This window comes from Arachis stenosperma, chromosome 6 (assembly GCF_014773155.1).
Source record: "Arachis stenosperma cultivar V10309 chromosome 6, arast.V10309.gnm1.PFL2, whole genome shotgun sequence".
Taxonomy (NCBI): Eukaryota; Viridiplantae; Streptophyta; class Magnoliopsida; order Fabales; family Fabaceae; genus Arachis; species Arachis stenosperma.
The window spans coordinates 130659048-130665386 of record NC_080382.1 but is presented as its reverse complement, the minus strand read 5'-3'; the positions used below and the strand labels follow the sequence as shown (position 1 = coordinate 130665386).

At 42.4% G+C, this 6339-nt stretch overlaps 1 non-coding gene across 1 annotated transcript; it reads left to right on the top strand.

Annotated features, from left to right (window-relative positions):
- Positions 1 to 6231: 6231 nt before the first annotated feature.
- LOC130938300 (small nucleolar RNA R71) lies at positions 6232 to 6339 on the top strand. Its single transcript, XR_009069471.1, has one exon. It is a non-coding gene; the product is annotated as a small nucleolar RNA R71 (small nucleolar RNA).

The following is a 6339-nucleotide window of genomic DNA, read 5'->3' as shown; positions in this document are numbered from 1 at the left end:
TGGTAATGGCTCCAAAAACGTGGTAGCCCAATACCATGGCATTACACAACTTCGCACAACTAACCAGAGTGCACTGGGTCGTCCAAGTAATAAACTTTACGTGAGTAAGGGTCGATCCCACGGAGATTGTTAGTATTGAAGCAAGCTATGGTCATCTTGTAAATCTTAGTCAGGCAAACTCAGATATATATGGTGATGAACGAAAATAACATAAAAGATAAAGATAGTGATACTTATGTAATCCATTGGTAGGAACTTCAGATAAGCGCATGAAGATGCCTTCCCTTCCGTCTCTCTGCTTTCCTACTGTCTTCATCCAACCCTTCTTACTCCTTTCCATGGCAAGCTCGTATAGGGTCTCACTGTTGTCAGCAGCTACCTCCATCCTCGCAGTGAAAGCTAATGCACACACTCTGTCACAGTGCTGCCAATCACCGGTGTGGTTCCCTCCCCTACCGGAATAGAATAACTCTTTTGCGTCTGTCACTAACGCCCAGTAGGTTACAGGTTTGAAGCACGTCACAGTCATTCAATCATTGAATCCTACTCAGAATACCACAGACAAGGTTAGACCTTCCGGATTCTCTTGAATGCTGCCATCAGTTCTTGCCTACCACGAAGACTCTGATCTCACGGAATGGTTGGCTCGTTTGTCAGGCGAGCACTCGGTTGTCAGGCGATCAACCATGCATCGTGCAATCAGGAATCCAAGAGATATTCACCAAGCCTCAAATGCTTGTAGAACAAGAGTGGTTGTCAGTCACTTTGTTCATGAGTGAGATGGTGATGGGCGTCAATCATCACCTTCATCATGTTGAAGAACAAGTGATATCTTGGATAAAGAACAAGCGGAATTTGAATGAAAGAACAATAGTAATTGCATTAATACTCGAGGTACAGCAGAGCTCCACACCTTAATCTATGGTGTGTAGAAACTCCACCGTTGAAAATACATAAGCATAAGGTCTAGGCATGGCCGAATGGCCAGCCTCCCAATGATCTAAGAACTAAAATGTCCAAGATGATCTAGAGATCTAAAAGTGATCAAAAGATTTTTATACAATAGTAAAAGGTCCTACTTATAAGAAACTAGTAGCCTAGGGTGTACAGAAATGAGTAAATGACATAAAAATCCTCTTCCGGCCCACTTGGTGTGCTTGGGCTGAGCAATGAAGCAATTTCGTGTAGAGACTCTTCTTGGAGTTAAACGCCAGCTTTGGTGCCAGTTTGGGCGTTTAACTCCCATTTGGGTGCCAGTTCCAGCGTTTAACGCTGGGATTCCTTGAGGTGACTTTGAACGCCGGTTTGGGCCATCAAATCTTGGGCAAAGTATGGACTATTATATATTGCTGGAAAGCCCAGAATGTCTACTTTCCAACGCCGTTGAGAGCGCGCCAATTGGGCTTCTGTAGCTCCAGAAAATCCGCTTCGAATGCAGGGAGGTCAGAATCCAACAGCATCTGCAGTCCTTTTTGGTCTCAGAATCAGATTTTTGCTCAGGTCCCTCAATTTCAGCCAGAAAATACCTGAAATCACAGAAAAACACACAAACTCATAGTAAAGTCCAGAAAAGTGAATTTTAATTAAAAACTAATAAAAATATACTAAAAACTAACTATATCATATCAAAACATACTAAAAACAATGCCAAAAAGTATACAAATTATCCGCTCATCACAACACCAACTTAAATTGTTGCTTGTCCTCAAGCAACTGAAAATCAAATAAGATAAAAAGAAGAGAATATGCAATGAATTCCAAAAACATCTGTGAAGATCAGTATTAATCAGATGAGCGGGGCTTTTAACTTTTTGCCTCCGAACAGTTTTGGCATCTCACTCTATCCTTTGAAATCCAGAATGGTTGGCTTCTTTAGGAACTTAGAATCCAGATAGTGTTAATGATTCTCTTAGTAAAGTATGATGATTCTTGAACATAGCTATTTATTGAGTCTTGGCTGTGGCCCAAAGCACTCTGTCTTCCAGTATTACCACCGGATACATACATGCCACAGACACATAATTGGGTGAACCTTTTCAGATTGTGACTCAGCTTTGCTAAAGTCCCCAATTAGAGGTGTCCAGGGTTCTTAAGCACACTCTTATTGCCTTGGATCACAACTCTTATTCCTTTCTCTTTTTTTTTCGGTTTTTTTTTTTTTGAAATGCTTTTTCTTGCTTCAAGAATCATTTTATTGATTTTTCAGATCCTCAGTAACATGTCTCCTTTTTCATCATTCTTTCAAGAGCCAACATCCATGAACCACAAATTCAAAGACATATGCACTGTTTAAGCATACATTCAGAGAACAAAAATATTGCCACCACATCAAAATAATTAAACTATTATAAAATTCAAATTCATGCAATTCTTTCTTTTATCAATTAGGCACGTTTTTATTGAAGAAAGGTGATGGATTCATAGGACATTCATAACTTTAAGGCATAGACACCAAGACACTAATGATCATAAGACACAAACATGGATAAACATAAGCATTAAAATTCGAAAAACAGAAGAACAATAACAAGGAAATCAAAGAACGGTCCACCTTAGTGATGGCGGCTCTTTCTTGCTCTTGAAGATCCTATGGAGTGCTTGAGCTCCTCAATGTCTCTTCCTTGTCTTTGTTGCTCCTCCCTCATGATTCTTTGATCTTCTCTAATTTCATGAAGGATGATGGAGTGTTCTTGATGCTCCACCCTCAGTTGTCCCATGTTGGAACTTAGTTCTCCTAGGGAGGTGTTTAGTTGCTCCCAATAGTTTTGTGGAGGAAAATTCATCCCTTGAGGAATCTCAGGGATCTCATGATGAGTGAGATCTCTTGTGTACTCCATCCTTTTCTTGGTGATGGGCTTGTCCTCATCAATGGGAATGTCTCCCTCTATGTCAACTCCAATTGAATAACAGAGGTGACAAATGAGATGAGAAAGGCTAACCTTGCCAAGGTGGAGGTCTTGTCCGCCACCTTATAGAGTTCTTGGGCTATAACCTCATGAACCTCTATTTCTTCTCCAATCATGATACTATGGATCATGATGGCCCGGTCTATGGTAACTTCGGACCGGTTGCTAGTGGGGATGATTGAGCGTTGTATGAACTCTAACCATCCTCTAGCCACGGGCTTGAGGTCATGCCTTCTCAATTGGACCGGCTTTCCTCTTGAATCTTGCTTCCATTGTGCGCCCTCTTCACATATGACTGTGAGGACTTGGTCCAACCTTTGATCAAAGTTGACCCTTCTAGTGTAAGGATGCTCATCTCCTTGCATCATAGGCAAGTTGAACGCCACCCTCACACTCTCCGGACTAAAATCCAAGTATTTCCCCCGAACCATAGTGAGATAATTCTTTGGATTCGGGTTCACACTTTGGTCATGGTTCTTTGTGATCCATGCATTGGCATAGAACTCTTGAACCATCAAGATTTCGACTTGTTGAATGGGGTTGGTAAGAACTTCCCAACCTCTTCTTCGGATCTCATGGCGGATCTCCGGATATTCACCCTTTTTGAGTGAAAAGGAGACCTCGGAGATCACCTTCTTCAAGGCCACAACTTCATAGAAGTGGTCTTGATGCACCCTTGAGAGGAATCTATCCATCTCCCATGACTCGGAGGTGGAAGCTTTTGCCTTCCCTTTCCTCTTTTTAGAGGTTTCTCCGGCCTTGGATGCCATAAATGGTTATGGAAAACAAAAGCAATGCTTTTACCACACCAAACTTAAAATGTTTGCTCGTCCTCGAGCAAAAAAGAAAGAAGAGAGTAGAAGAAGAAGAAATGAGGAAGAAGGGAGATGGTAGTGTGTTCGGCCAAGAAGGGTAAGAAAGGGGGTTTAGGTTGTGTGAAAATGAAGAGTTGAAGAAGGGTATTTATAGGAGAGAGGGGGTAAAGGTTCGGCCATTATGGGTGGGTTTGGGAGGGAAAGTGGTTTGAATTTGAAGGGTGAGGTTGGTGGGGTTTTATGAAGGATGGATGTGAGTGGTGAAGAGAAAGATGGGATTTGATAGGTGAGGGGTTTTTGGGGAAGAGGTGTTGAGGTGATTGGTGAATGGGGAAAGAAGAGAGAGAGTGATGGTAGGGTCCTGTGGGGTCCACAGATCCTGTAGTGTCAAGGAAAAGTCATCCCTGCACTAAATGTTGCTCAAAATCACGTTTTGAGCCATTTCTGGCGTTAAACGCCGGGCTGGTGCCCATTCCTGGCGTTTAACGCCAGGTTGTTGCCCTTTACTGGCGTTTAACGCCAGTCTGGTGCCCCTTTCTGGCGTTAAACGCCCAGAATGGTGCCAGACTGGGCGTTAAACGCCCAACAGCTAGCATTACTGGCGTTTGAACGCCAGTTTCTTCTCCTCCAGGGTGTGCTGTTTTTCTTCCTGTTTTTCATTCTGTTTTTGCTTTTTTCATTGTTTTTGTGACTTCTTATGATCATCAACCTACAAAAAAGATAAAATAACAAAAGAAAATAATTAATTATAAAACATTGGGTTGCCTCCCAACAAGCGCTTCTTTAATGTCATTAGCTTGACAGAGGGCTCTCATGGAGCCTCAGAAATGCTCAGAACCGTGTTGAAACCTCCCAACACCAAACTTAGAGTTTGAATGTGGGGTTTCAACACCAAACTTAGAGTTTGGTTGTAGCCTCCCAACACCAAACTTAGAGTTTGACTGTGGGGGCTCTGTTTGGCTCTGTTTTGAGAGGAGCTCTTCATGCTTCCTCTCCATGATGACAGAGGGATATCCTTGGGCCTTAAACACCAAGGATTTTTCATTCACTTGAATGATTAACTCTCCTCTGTCAACATCAATCACAGCCTTTGCTGTGGCTAGGAAGGGTCTGCCAAGGATGATGGATTCATCCATGCACTTCCCAGTCTCTAGGATTATGAAATCAGTAGGAATGTACTGGTCTTCAACTTTAACCAGAACATCCTCTACAAGTCCATGGGCTTGTTTTCTTGAGTTGTCTGCCATCTCTAATGAGATTCTTGCAGCTTGCACCTCTAAGATCCCTAATTTCTCCATTACAGAGAGGGGCATGAGGTTCACACTTGACCCTAAGTCACACAAGGCCTTCTTGAAGGTCATGGTGCCTATGGTACAAGGTATAGAAAACTTCCCAGGATCCTGCCTCTTTTGAGGCAGTTTCTGCCTAGACAAGTCATCCAGTTCTTTGGTGAGCAAGGGAGGTTCATCCTCCCAAGTCTCATTTCCAAATAACTTGTCATTTAGTTTCATGATTGCTCCAAGGTATTTAGCAACTTGCTCTTCAGTAACATACTCATCCTCTTCAGAGGAAGAATACTCATCAGAGCTCATGAATGGCAGAAGTAAGTCCAATGGAATCTCTATGGTCTCATTTTGAGCCTCGGATTCCCAAGGTTCCTCATTGAGGAACTCAGAGGAGAGTGGTGCACGCCCACTGGGGTCTTTCTCAGTGGCGTCTTCTTCCTCTCTTTCCTCTCCATATTCGGCCATGTTGATGGCCTTGCACTCTCCTTTTGGATTTTCTTCTGTATTACTTGGGAGAGTACTAGGAGGGAGTTCAGTAACTTTCTTGCTCAGCTGACCCACTTGTCCTTCCAAATTTCTGATGGAGGACCTTGTTTCATTCATGAAACTTTGAGTGGTCTTTATTAGATCAGAGACCATTGTTGCTAAGTCAGAAGTATTCTGCTTAGAACTCTCTGTCTGTTGCTGAGAAGATGATGGAAAAGGCTTGCCATTGCTAAACCTGTTTCTTCCACCATTATTGTTATTGAAACCTTGTTGAGGTCTCTCTTGATTCTTCCATGAGAGATTTGGGTGATTTCTCCATGAAGAATTGTAGGTATTTCCATAGGGTTCTCCTAGGTAATTCACCTCTTCCATGGAAGGGTTCTCAGGATCATAAGCTTCTTCCTCAGATGAAGCATCCTTTGTACTGTTTGGTGCATTTTGCATTCCAGACAGACTTTGAGAAATCAAATTGACTTGTTGAGTCAATATCTTGTTCTGAGCCAATATGGCATTCAGAGTGTCAATCTCAAGAACTCCTTTCTTCTGACTAGTCCCATTGTTCACAGGATTCCTTTCAGAAGTGTACATGAATTGGTTATTTGCAACCATTTCAATCAATTCTTGAGCTTCTGCAGGCGTCTTCTTCAGATGAAGAGATCCTCCAGCAGAGCTATCCAAGGACATCTTAGATAGTTCAGAGAGACCATCATAGAAAATACCTATGATGCTCCATTCAGAAAGCATGTCTGAAGGACATCTTCTGATTAATTGTTTGTATCTTTCCCAAGCTTCATAGAGGGATTCTCCATCCTTCTGTCTGAAGGTTTGGACTTCCACTCTAAGCTT